Consider the following 13,734-nt stretch of genomic DNA (forward strand, 5'->3'; position numbering starts at 1 on the left):
AAGCATGCTGGGAGTTGTAGTGGTGCATCTGCTGGTTGCATAACTACAACTCCCAACATGCCCGTTGGCTGTCGGTGACTGCTGAGAGTTGTAGTTTTGCAACAGCTGAAGGCACAATGGTTGTGAAACACTGAGTTAGTTTACAAACTCAGTGATACATAACTAGTGTGCCTACAGCTGTTGCAAAACTACAACTCTCAGCATGTACAGTCTGTCAGCACATGCTAGGAGTTGTAGTTTTGCAACAGCTGGATGTCCCCCCCCCCCCAATGTGAACGTACAGGGTACATTCGCATGGGCGGAGGTTTACAGTAAGTATCCGGCTGCAAGTTTGAGCTGCGGCAAATTTTCTGCCGCAGCTCAAACTGCCAGCGAGAAACTACTGTGAACCCCCGCCCGTGTGACTGTACCCTAAAAACACTACACTACACTAACACAAAATAAAATAAAAAGTAAAAAACACTACATATACACATACCCCTACACAGCCCCCCTCCCCAATAAAAATGACAAACGTCTGGTACGCCACTGTTTCCAAAACGGAGCCTCCAGCTGTTGCAAAACAACAACTCCCAGTATTGTCGGACAGCCGTTGACTGTACAGGCATGCTGGGAGTTTTGCAACAGCTGGAAGCACCCCGTTTGGGAATCACTGGCGTAGAATTCCCCTATGTCCACCCCTATGCAAGTCTCTAATTTAGGCCTCAAATGTGCATGGCGCTCTCACTTTGGAGCCCTGTCGTATTTCAAGGCAACAGTTTAGGGTCACATATGGGGTATCGCCGTACTCGGGAGAAATTGCCTTACAAATTTTGGCGGGTATTTTCTGCTTTTACCCTTTTTAAAAATGTAAAATTTTTGGGAAAACAAGCATTTTAGGTAAAATTTTTTTTTTATTTTTTACATATGCAAAAGTCGTGAAGCACCTGTGGGGTATAAAGGTTCACTTAACCCCTTGTTACATTCCCCGAGGGGTCTAGTTTCCAAAATGGCATGCCATGTTTTTTTTTTTTTGCTGTCCTGGCACCATAGGGGCTTCCAAAATGCGGGATGCCCCCAGAGCAAAATTTGCTTCCAAAAAGCCAAATGTGACTACTCCTCTTCTGAGACCTGTAGTGCGCCAGCAGAGCACTTTTCACCCCCATATGGGGTGTTTTCTGAATCGGGAGAAATTGGGCTTCAAATTTTGAGGGGTATTTTCTGCTATTACCTTTTTTAAAAATGTTAAATTTTTGGGAAAACAAGCATTTTAGGTAAAATTTTTTTTTTTTTTTTTTTACATTTGCAAAAGTCATGAAACACCTGTGGGGTATTAAGGCTCACTTTATCCCATGTTACGTTCCCCGAGGGGTCTAGTTTCCAAAATGGTATGCCATGTGTTTTTTTTTTTTTGCTGTTCTGGCACCATAGGGGCTTCCTAAATGCAACATGCCCCCCAAAAATCATTTCAGAAAAACGTACTCTCCAAAATCCCCTTGTCGCTCCTTCCCTTCTGAGCCCTCTACTGCCCCGCCGACTCTTTACATAGACATATGAGGTATGTGCTTACTCGAGAGAAATTGGGCTACAAATACAAGTAAACATTTTCTCCTTTTACCACTTGCAAAAATTCAAAAATTGGGTCTACAAAAACATGTGAGTGTAAAAAATGAAGATTTTGAATTTTCTCCTTCACTTTGCTGATATTCCTGTGAAACACCTAAAGGGTTAAAACACTTACTGAATGTCATTTTGAATACTTTGGGGGTGTAGTTTTTACAATGGGGTCATTTATGGGGTATTTCTAATATGAAGACCCTTCAAATCCACTTCAAAACTGAACTGGTCCCTGAAAAATATCGAGTTTGAAAATTTTGTGAAAAATTGGAAAATTGCTGCTGAACTTTGAAGCCCTCTGGTGTCTTCCAAAAGTAAAAACTTGTCAATTTTATGATGCAAACATAAAGAAGACATATTGTATATGTGAATGAAAATTTTTTTTTATTCGTAATATACATTTTCCTTACAAGCAGAAAGCTTCAAAGTTAGAAAAATGCAAAATTTTCAAATTTTTCATCAAATTTACGGATTTTTCACCAAGAAAGGATGAAAGTTACCATAAAATTTTACCACTATGTAAAGTAGAATATGTCACGAAAAAACAATCTCTGAATCAGAATGATAACTAAAAGCATTCCAGAGTTATTAATGTTTAAAGTGACAGTGGTCAGATGTGCAAAAAACGCTCTGGTCCTTAAGGCCAAAATGGGCTTGGTCCTGAAGGGGTTAAAAACCTAAGGGGTACTCCGGTGGAAAACTTTTTTTTTTTTTTTAATCAAATGGTGAAAGAAAACTAAACAGATTTGTAAATTACTTCTATTAAAAAATCTTAATCCTTCCAGTACTTATTAGCTGCTGAATACTACAGAAGAAATTATTTTCTTTTTGGAACACAGAGCTCTCTGCTGAATCACGAGCACAGTGCTCTCTGCTGACATCTCTGTCCATTTTAGGAACTGTCCAGAGTAGGAGAAAATCCCCATAGCAAACATGCTGCTCTGGTCAGTTCCTAAAATGGACAGAGATGTCAGCAGAGAGCACTGTGCTCGTGATGTCAGCAGAGAGCTGTGTGTTCCAAAAAGAAAATAATGTCTTCTGTAGTATTCAGAAGCTAATAAGTACTGGAAGGATTAAGATTTTTTAATAGAAGTAATTTACAAATCTTATTGAATTGGCAAGCGCTGAATCAGACACATATCGATCTAAAACTATGTAGTAAGAACTAACCTGTAAATGCTGTAGAAGGAGGGAGAGATCCTGGTGATATGGATGGAACTGTGAGTGGTGTGAGGGAGGGCTCTCCTGATGACTAAAAATGAATACACAGTGACTTAATTATGTAAAATGATATGCGTGTCAATAGATTTGAACTCTGTCTATATAGCGTGGTCTACCTTTAAAAGATCAGTCGCGCTGGTGCGAGCGATGGAAGTTCGAACGGTTGGTGTGGTAAGCTGAGAGGATGATGTTCCTGTGGTATAAAATGGGTTAAACAATCTGGTTATAATGAAAGGAGTGATAAATAATTTCGTCAGAGTCGTTCCTATTAATACCTGTTAAAGAGCTGTATTGCTGAATCCGTATGGGTATTATAGAGGAGAATGCTTGATGCTGTATGCCTGCATGGGCTCTCCCTGAGGGTGCTCCAGAGGTTGAAAGTGCGAGAAAAGTCCCTTTCTACAGTTCAACTCTGTATAATTAGTAATAATAATGTTGTCACAGCTGAGTAATGTCCGCAAAGCATATACGTATTTTCATAAATAGCTGTTTGCTATTATAGCATGGCGTATCTGAGTGGCTGCCGCTGGTGTCTGTTGCGCGATTAGCGCTATTACGGGCCCTCAATGGGGGTGCTCCTGGATTGGTAAACGGGTGTGGAATTGAAGTTCTGTCCGGGAATGGTTGTTTGTAATCCGGTTGGTTGAAAGGAGCGTTTGGCGGCAGTGGGAATGCGCCCCGGCCGGTGGCGCCTCAACCTACCTGCACGCTCGCTGTTAGATGATTAAGGTGGAGGTGATTTGGATCTGAGTGATGTCACTGCGGTATCCTCTGTGGTCCACAAACCTATCGACGTGTTTCGGAAGACTATCAGCTTCCTTCGTCTGGATAGAGCTGGTGGTTTGATGGTCCATTCTTAAAGCGGCGTGTCTCCGATGTTAACCCCTTACAAACCGGATTATCAGTTTGTCGTTACTAATGGTTACATATATGCAAACAGTTCTAATTCAGCATTTAAACCGTGAGGGGCTAAAGAATTGAGATTAAATATCCATTTGGTTTCGCTTCTGGATAGTTGTGCAATAAAATTACCTCCCCTCCAGTGGGGGGTAATTTTTTCCAATCCAAAAAATTGGGACATTCTAACTGATTGTTTGTGCATAGTTTTATAGTGTTCAGATAACGGGTGACCCTCAAAACCCCGTTGTATATTATACACATGTTCTTTAATACGCACACCTAATTGCCTCTTGGTTCTGCCCACATATATTTTATCACAGGGACATCTAATTGCATATAAGACTCCCTGTGTCTTACAATGTATGTGGCTTCTAATTTTATATTCTGTTTGTTCTTTGCTGTTTTTCACAATTGTTGTAAGATGTTTATTATCCATAGCTTTGCATGCATTACACATTTTGCAAGGATAGAAGCCATTTTTTAGGGGCAAGAAATTATTACTGGTGTCTTCTTTATTCTTATTTTTTGTTGTTTTATTCTGTATTGAGGGTCCTATGAAGGTTCCGATGTTTTGGGCCTTCTTATAGACAAAAGTCGGTACTTTTGGTATAGTGCCCCCCAAGATTTTGTCTTCCAGTAGAATGTCCCAATGTTTCTTCATTATTTTTTGAAATAGCAGACTATGTTTATTGTATTGAATTATTATTGGGATTTTTGTATTACAATTTGTGTCCTCATTCTTTCCAGTTGTTTTATCTTTTGGTATTAGTAGTTTATCTCTGTCCGCTTCAAATACCTGTTGTTGGATTAGATTTAAATCTTCCTCTTTGTATCCCTTACTGATAAATTTTTTCTTTAGGTCCTCAGATTCCTGACTGTATTTTGCTGCCTCTGTGCAGTTTCTTCTTAGCCTAAGAAATTGACTTCTAGGGATGTTCTTCAGCCAAATTGGTAAGTGGCAACTTTCTCTCTGGATAAAAGAATTGCTGTTGGTTGGTTTAGAATATGTGTTCGTTGTTACCTGGTTGTTAAGAATATTTATAGTGAGATCTAAAAAATGCACTGAAGTCTGGCTAAAAGACGCAGTAAAATTTAAAAAGTACGGATTTTTATTAATATCTATTAAAAATGAAGCCAGACTATCAGGCCCCCCTTTCCAAATGAATAAAATGTCATCAATAAATCTACACCAGAGGACGAGGTTTGCGCACAAGACTCCTCCTGGGTAGATGGTTTCTTCCTCCCAGAGTCCAACGTACAGATTTGAGTAACTTGGCGCAAACCTTGTCCCCATAGCGGTTCCCCACTTCTGATTAAAAAACTTATTTTCATATTTAAAATAATTATGGGTGAGTATAAAATTAATACATTCACCAATAAAATTAGTTTGGGTCAATGGCATATTTTGTTGTTTGTTTAAAAAATATTCCGCTGCATACTGGCCTTGTTTGTTTTCTATCACCGTATACAGGGATGTGATGTCCAGAGTTCCTATAATATACTCCTCTTTCCATGTGACATCTTTAAGTAATTGCAAAATATGCGCTGTATCTTTCAGATAGGCTGGTAGTTGTGTGACACATGGTTGGAGGTGGGTATCTATATATCTTGACAGGTTAGACGTAAGACAACCTATACCTGAAATAATAGGTCTCCCCGGTGGATTGTCTAGATTCTTGTGGACCTTCGGGATTTGATACAATATGGGGATCCTGGGGTCTTTAGTGTTTATAAAATCCTTTTCTTCTTTAGTAATAATGCCCATTTGTGTTCCCCTATCTAATAGTAATATGAGTTCTTTCTGGTATTTAGTGGTTGGGTCACTCTTTAGTTCTTGATATGTCTGTGTGTCGCCCAAAAGGCGTTTACATTCTTGATGGTACATATCGTAATTTAATATCACTACACTTCCACCTTTATCCGCTGGGCGGATCACTATATTACAAATTTACAAATCTGCTTAACTTTCTGGCACCAGTTGATTTAAAAATAAAAATAAAGTTTTCCACCGGAGTACCCCTTTAAGCCTTCCAGTAACTGCTGAATGCTCCAGAGGAATGTGTTTAGTTCTTTCCAGTCTGACAACTGTGCTATTTACTGACACCTCTGTCTGTGTCATGAACTGTATAGAGCAGAAGAGGTATGCTATGGGGATTTGCTCCTGCTCTGGACAGTTCCTGACACAGACAGAGGTGTCAGCAGAGAGCACTGTGGTCAGACTGGAAAAAACTACACAACTTCCTCAGTAACATATTTATATTATTAGTTTGCGCTTTTTAAGTTTTGGTATTCCTATAGTTCTTAACTAATGTTAAAGGGGTACTGCACCCCTAGACTTATTATCCCCCTATTCAAAGACAAAGGATAAGATGTCCGATTGCGGGGGTCCGGCCACTGGGCCCCCCTCGATCACTGGCGCGGCACCACGGAGTGAACTCCGATTAGCTGAGTACAGTGTAACATGTAGGGCCCCAGAAGCAGGAAGAAGACTGGGGCTGCAGGACAGGAGAGTGATATCACCGTCACTAGGGAAGAGTTTCTTTTGTTTTTTTTTGTGACAGCCTGGACAAATAGCGATTAAAAAAATAATAAAAAATAAAAATAACTATTGCCGTAGTACTTCTTTAACCCCTTAAGGACTCAGACCATTTTGGCCTTAAGGACTCAGACAATTTAATTTTTACGTTTTCATTTTTTCCTCCTCGCCTTCTAAAAATCATAACTCTTTTATATTTTCATCCACAGACTAGTATGAGGGCTTGTTTTTTGCGCGACCAGTTGTCCTTTGTAATGACAACCCTCATTATATCATAAAATGTATGGCGCAACCAAAAAACACTATTTTTGTGGGGAAATTAAAACGAAAAACGCAATTTTGCTAATTTTGGAAGGTTTTGTTTTCACGCCATACAATTTATGGTAAAAATGACGTGTGTTCTTTATTCTGAGGGTCAATACGATTAAAATGATACCCATTATTATATACTTTTATATTATTGTTGCGCTTAAAAAAAATCACAAACTTTTTAACCAAATTAGTACGTTTATAATCCCTTTATTTTGATGACCTCTAACTTTTTTATTTTTCCGTATAAGTGGCGGTATGAGGGCTCATTTTTTGCGCCATGATCTGTACTTTTTTTTGATACCACATTTGCATATAAAAAACTTTTAATATATTTTTTATAATTTTTTTTTTAATAAAATGTATTAAAAAAGTAGGAATTTTGGACATTTTTTATTTTTTTTCGTTCACGCCGTTCACCGTACGGGATCATTAACATTTTATTTTAATAGTTCGGACATTTACGCACGCGGCGATACCAAATATGTCTATAAAAAATGTTTTTTACGCTTTTTGGGGGTAAAATAGGAAAAAACGGACGTTTTACTTTTTTATTGGGGGAGGGGATTTTTCACTTTTTTTTTACTTTTACTTTTACATTTTTTTTTACACTTGAATAGTCCCCATAGGGGACTATTCATAGCAATACCATGATTGCTAATACTGATCTGTTCTATGTATAGGACATAGAACAGATCAGTGTTTTCGGTGATCTTCTGCTCTGGTCTGCTCGATCACAGACCAGAGCAGAAGACGCCGGGAGCCGCACAGAGGAAGGAGAGGGGACCTCCGTGCGGCGTTATGAATGATCGGATCCCCGCAGCAGCGCTGCGGGCGATCCGATCGTTCATTTAAATCGCGAACTGCCGCAGATGCCGGGATCTGTATTGATCCCGGCACCTGAGGGGTTAATGGCGGACGCCCGCGAGATCGCGGGCGTCGGCCATTGCCGGCGGGTCCCTGGCTGCTATCAGCAGCCGGGATCAGCCGCGCATGACACGGGCATCGCTCCGATGCCCGCGGTTATGCTTAGGACGTAAATGTACGTCCTGGTGCGTTAAGTACCACCTCACCAGGACGTACATTTACGTCCTGCGTCCTTAACCCCTTAAGGACACATGACGTTCTCATACGTCTCCATTTCCGAGTCCTTAAGGACACATGACGTATGAGAACGTCATGTGTTTTACCGGCCCCCCGCAACCATCTGGAGCGGAGCCGGTCCCCGATGCCTGCTGAAATCGTTCAGCAGGCATCGGGGCATATCGCCCAGGGGGGTCATTATGACCCCCCATGTCGGCGATGGCCGCAGATCGCTGGACAATTCAGTCCAGCGATCTGCGGCGGATTCCGGGTCAATCGGGTCTCCAGTGACCCGGAATTATTGGCTGATCGGGGCCGTCAGAGACGGCCCCGATCAGCCAGAGCCAGCAGGGGTGAGGTGGCACTGGTGCCACCTCACGATCGCCCTGATTCGTCGGCCGGATTACCGGCCGACCAATCGGGGCGCCTGCTGCGGGTGTCACTCCCGCAACCCGCTCCGCCCCTCTTCCGGAGGACGTGAGCGGGTGCGGGACGTGCACCCCGGGTGCTGGGGACCCCGATCCCCGGCGCCCCTGTTGGGATCGGGGCCCCAGGAGCAGCGGCGGCGGCGGAGACGACGAGGGACTGACCTGATGCGGCTGGAACGTTGGAGGTGAGTGACAGCCTCCTGCTGTTGCTTAGCAACAGCTCCCAGCATGCAAAAAGGGCATGCTGGGAGCTGTAGTTATGCAACAGCAGGAGGCAGACCACCACAACTCCCAGCATGCCCTTATGGGCATGCTGGGACTTGTAGTTTTGCAACAGCTGGAGGCACATTCTTTCTATGGAAAAGTGTACCTTCAGCTGTTGTGTAACTACAACTCCCAGCTTGCACAATCAGCTAAAGTGCATGCTGGGAGTTGTAGTGGTGCATCTGGTGGTTGCATAACTACAACTCCCAGCATGCCCGTTGGCTGTCGGTGACTGCTGAGAGTTGTAGTTTTGCAACAGCTGAAGGCACACTGAGTTAAGTAGCAAACCAGTGTGTCTCCAGCTGTTGCATAACTACAATCCCCAGCCAAAGTAGTATGCCTCCAGCTGTTGCATAACTACAACACCCAGCATGCCCTTCCGCTGTCCGTACATGCTGGGGGTTGTAGCTTTTGCAACAGCTGAAGGCACACTGGTTGCAAAACACTGAGTTTGTTACCAAACTCGGTGTTTCACAACCAGTGTGCCTCCAGCTGTTGCAAAACTACAACTCCCAGCATGCACTGATAGACCGTACATGCTGGGAGTTGTAGTTTTGCAACAGCTGGATGTCCCCCCCCCCCCCAATGTGAATGTACAGGGTACACTCACATGGGCGGAGGATTACAGTAAGTATCCGGCTGCAAGTTTGAGGTGCGGCAAAATTTCTGCCGCAGCTCAAACTGCCAGCGAGAAACTACTGTGAACCCCCCGCCCGTGTGACTGTACCCTAAAAACACTACACTACACTAACACACAATAAAATAAAAAGTAAAAAACACTACATATACACATACCCCTACACAGCCCCCCTCCCCAATAAAAATGAAAAACGTCTGGTACGCCACTGTTTCCAAAACGGAGCCTCCAGCGGTTGCAAAACTACAACTCCCAGCATGCACTGATAGACCGTACATGCTGGGAGTTGTAGTTTTGCAACAGCTGGATGTTCCCCCCCCCCCCCCAATGTGAACGTACAGGGTACACTCACATGGGCGGAGGATTACAGTAAGTATCCGGCTGCAAGTTTGAGCTGCGTCAAATTTTCTGCCGTAGCTCAAACTGCCAGCGAGAAACTACTGTGAACCCCCCGCCCGTGTGACTGTACCCTAAAAACACTACACTACACTACCACAAAATAAAATAAAAAGTAAAAAACACTACATATACACATACCCCTATACAACCCCCCTCCCCAATAAAAATGAAAAACGTCTGGTACGCCACTGTTTCCAAAACGGAGCCTCCAGCTGTTGCAAAACAACTACTCCCAGTATTGCCAGATAGCCGTTGACTGTCCAGGCATGCTGGGAGTTTTACAACAGCTGGAGGCACCCTGTTTGGGAATCACTGGCGTAGAATACCCCTATGTCCACCCCTATGCAAGTCCCTAATTTAGGCCTCAAATGCGCATGGCGCTCTCACTTTGGAGCCCTGTCGTATTTCAAGGCAACAGTTTAGGGCCACATATGGGGTATCGCCGTACTCGGGAGAAATTGGGCTTCAAATTTTGGGGGGTATTTTCTGCTATTACCCTTTTAAAAAATGTAAAATTTTTGGGAAAACAAGCATTTTAGGTAAAAAAAAAATATTTTTTTTACATATGCAAAAGTCGTGAAACACCTGTAGGGTATTAAGGTTCAAATTACCCCTTGTTACGTTCCCCGAGGGGTCTAGTTTCTAAAATGGTATGCCATGTGTTTTTTTTTTTGCTGTCCTGGCACCATAGGGGCTTCCTAAATGCGGCATGCCCCCAGAGCAAAATTCGCTTTCAAAAAGCCAAATGTGACTCCTTCTCTTCTGAGACATGTAGTGCGCCAGCAGAGCACTTTTCACACCCATATGGGGTGTTTTCTGAATCGGGAGAAATTGGGCTTCAAATTTTGGGGGGTATTTTCTGCTATTACCCTTTTTAAAATTGTAAAAATTTTGGGAAACCAAGCATTTTAGGTAAAAAAAATATATATTTTTTTACATATGCAAAAGTCGTGAAACACCTGTAGGGTATTAAGGTTCACATTACCCCTTGTTACGTTCCCCGAGGGGTCTAGTTTCCAAAATGGTACGCCATGTGTTTTTTTTTTGCTGTCCTGGCACCATAGGGGCTTCCTAAATGCGGCATGCCCCCAGAGCAAAATTTGCTTTCAAAAAGCCAAATGTTACTCCTTCTCTTCTGAGACCTGTAGTGCGCCAGCAGAGCACTTTTCACCCCCATATGGGGTGTTTTCTGAATCGGGAGAAATTGGGCTTCAAATTTTGGGGGGTATTTTCCGCTATTACCCTTTTTAAAAATGTAAACATTTTGGGAAAACAAGCATTTTAGGTAAAAAAAAATTTTTTTTTTTTACATATGCAAAAGTTGTGAAACACCTGTAGGGCATTAAGGTTCATGTTACCCCTTGTTACGTTCCCCGAGGGGTCTAGTTTCCAAAATGGTATGCCATGTGTTTTTTTTTTGCTGTTCTGGCACCATAGGGGCTTCCTAAATGCGGCATGCCCCCAGAGCAAAATTTGCTTTCAAAAAGCCAAATGTGACTCCTTCTCTTCTGAGACCTGTAGTGCGCCAGCAGAGAACTTTTCACCCCCATGCAAGGTGTTTTCTGTATCGGGAGAAATTGGGCTTCAAATTTTGGGGGGTATTTTCTGCTATTACCCTTTTTAAAAATGTAAAATTTTTGGGAAACCAAGCATTTTAGGTAAAAAAAATATATATTTTTTTTACATATGCAAAAGTCGTGAATCACCTGTAGGGTATTAAGGTTCACTTTACCCCTTGTTACGTTCCCTGAGGGGTCTAGTTTCCAAAATGGTATGCCATGTGTTTTTTTTTGCTGTCCTGGCACCATAGGGGCTTCCTAAATGCGGCATGCCCCCCAAAAACCATTTGTCGCTCCTTCCCTTCTGAGCCCTCTACTGCGCCCGCCGAACACTTTACATAGACATATGAGGTATGTGCTTACTCGAGAGAAATTGGGTTTCAAATACAAGTAAAAATTTTCTCCTTTTTATCCCTTGCAAAAATTCAAAAATTGGGTCTACAAGAACATGCGAGTGTAAAAAATGAAGATTTTGAATTTTCTCCTTCACTTTGCTACTATTCCTGTGAAACACCTAAAGGGTTAATACACTTACTGAATGTTTTTTTGAATACTTTAGGGGGTGTAGTTTTTATAATGGGGTCATTTATGGGGTATTTCTAATATGAAGACCCTTCAAATCCACTTCAAAACTGAACTGGTCCCTGAAAAATAGTGAGTTTGAAAATTTTGTGAAAAATTTCAAAATTGCTGCTGAACTTTGAAGCCCTCTGGTGTCTTCCAAAAGTAAAAACTCATGAATTTTATGATGCAAACATAAAGTAGACATATTGTATATGTGAACCCAAAAAAAATATATTTTGAATATCCATTTTCCTTACAAGCAGAGAGCTTCAAAGTTAGAAAAATGCAAAATTTTCATTTTTTTCATCAAATTTTGGGATTTTTCACCAAGAAAGGATGCAAGTTACCATAAAATTTTACCACTAAGTTAAAGTAGAATATGTCACGAAAAAACAATCTCGGAATCAGAATGATAACTAAAACCATCCCAGAGTTATTAATGTTTAAAGTGACAGTGGTCAGAATTGCAAAAAACGCTCCGGTCCTTAAGGTATAAAATGGCTCGGTCCTTAAGGGGTTAAGGGGTTAAAGGGGTACTCCGGTGAAAACCTTTTTTCTTTTTAATCAACTGGTGGCAGAAAGTTAAACATATTTGTAAATTACTTCTATTAAAAAATCTTAATCCTTCCTGTACTTATTAGCTGCTGAATACTACAGAGGAAATTCTTTTCTTTTTGGAATGCTCTCTGATGACATCACGAGCACAGTTCTCTCTGCTGACGTTATTATAATAATAATGTTTTATTTATTGTTGTCCTTAGTGGGATTTGAACCCAAGTCCTCAGCACTGCAAGGCAGCAGTGCTAACCACTGAGCCACCATGCTGCCCTTAGCATACATCTGCTATGCATGGTTGCTAAAATGGTCAGAGATGTCAGCAGAGAGCACTGTGCTCGTGATGTCATCAGTGTTCCAAAAAGAAAGGAATTTCCTCTGTAGCATTCAGCAGCTAATAAGTACTGGAAGGATCAAGATTTTTTAATAGAAGTAATTTACAAATATGTTTAACTTTCTGCCACCAGTTAATTTAAAAGAAAAAAGGTTTTCACCGGAGTACCCCTTTAAACACAGGAGTACAGTAAGAATCAAGGGCAAGGTTAGGATCAGTATCAATTTCACAAACTACCAAGCAACTAGATGCAGACATCGTCAGGAGCCACAGCTGCTTGCTGGGATACAGTGCTTAAAGGGGTTATCCAGGAATAGAAAAACATAGCTAATTTCTTTCAAAAACAGCTCCACATCTGTCTCCAAGTTGGATGTGGTTTTACAACTTTGTTTTATTCATTTCAATGTAACTGAGCTGCAGAACCACTACCAACCTAGAGACAGACGGGGAGGGTTTTCTAAAAAGAAGGTAGCTCTGTCTTTCTATTCCTTGATAATCCCTTTAAACTGGGAGAGATAGGCTATGTTCACACAATGGAATTTCCATGCGAAATTCCGTATGGACATTTCGCAGCAGCAGAGTCCCATTGATTTCAATGGAATTCTGCTGCACTGTTCACATGGCAGAACTGTTCACATGGCATGTTTCTGGCACAGAAATTCAGTTTCCGGCATCCACAGAAAGAATAGTCATGTCATCTATGAGATGGCACATTTCCGTGCGGTCCTTACAGTACCCCCTTTTCAGGGCTGCTCCACAAAATGAATTTGAGATGCTGGAGGAGATAATTTAAGGGGTAGATGATATTTCAATGGTAGGTGTAAATGGCCACAGGGAGCTTAGCCATCTAAAAGATGTTGTTAGGCTAGGTTCACTCTAAGGGCTCATTTACATGGGTGGATTTTATGCTTTGGATCCGCCGACAATGGACTCAGACAATGTGCCTCAGATGTGCCTGCTCGGAGCAGCAATTGAGCGGCTACGAGCAGACACACTGCGATGTGTGAGTTGCCACACGCATGCGCAGTATACTCGCCCACATCTCTGCTGCTCTCTGCCTAGCTCAGGGAGTAGGGAGAGCGGCCGCAATGTGTGCGAGTACACCATGCATGCATGTAGCGACACGCATATTGCAGCAGTGTGTCTACTCATAGCGGTGGATTGCCGCTCCGAGCAGGCACATCCTGAGGCACACTTTAGGGGTCTGTCGTCAGCAGATCCGCAGCATAAAAAATGCTGTGGATCCGTCTGTGTGAACGAGCCGTTAAGAAGCTCCGAATGGAAAAATTCCGCCCAGTGCTTCCGAGTGTGGCCAGCACCGACTGAGCAAATTCCGTCTAAAGAATTAA

At 42.2% G+C, this 13,734-nt stretch overlaps 1 long non-coding RNA gene across 2 annotated transcripts in view; it reads left to right on the forward strand.

The window, feature by feature from the left end:
• LOC130361897 (uncharacterized) overlaps window positions 1–13,734 on the forward strand; it is an 85,043-nt gene that overhangs the window by 54,890 nt on the left and 16,419 nt on the right. For both annotated transcript variants that reach the window (XR_008891194.1, XR_008891193.1), the window contains exon 2: window positions 4,577–4,668. This is a non-coding gene — a long non-coding RNA (uncharacterized LOC130361897). The remainder of the gene's footprint in view (window positions 1–4,576; window positions 4,669–13,734) is intronic.

The sequence above is a fragment of the Hyla sarda genome, chromosome 3 (assembly GCF_029499605.1).
Source record: "Hyla sarda isolate aHylSar1 chromosome 3, aHylSar1.hap1, whole genome shotgun sequence".
Lineage (NCBI taxonomy): Eukaryota > Metazoa > Chordata > Amphibia > Anura > Hylidae > Hyla > Hyla sarda.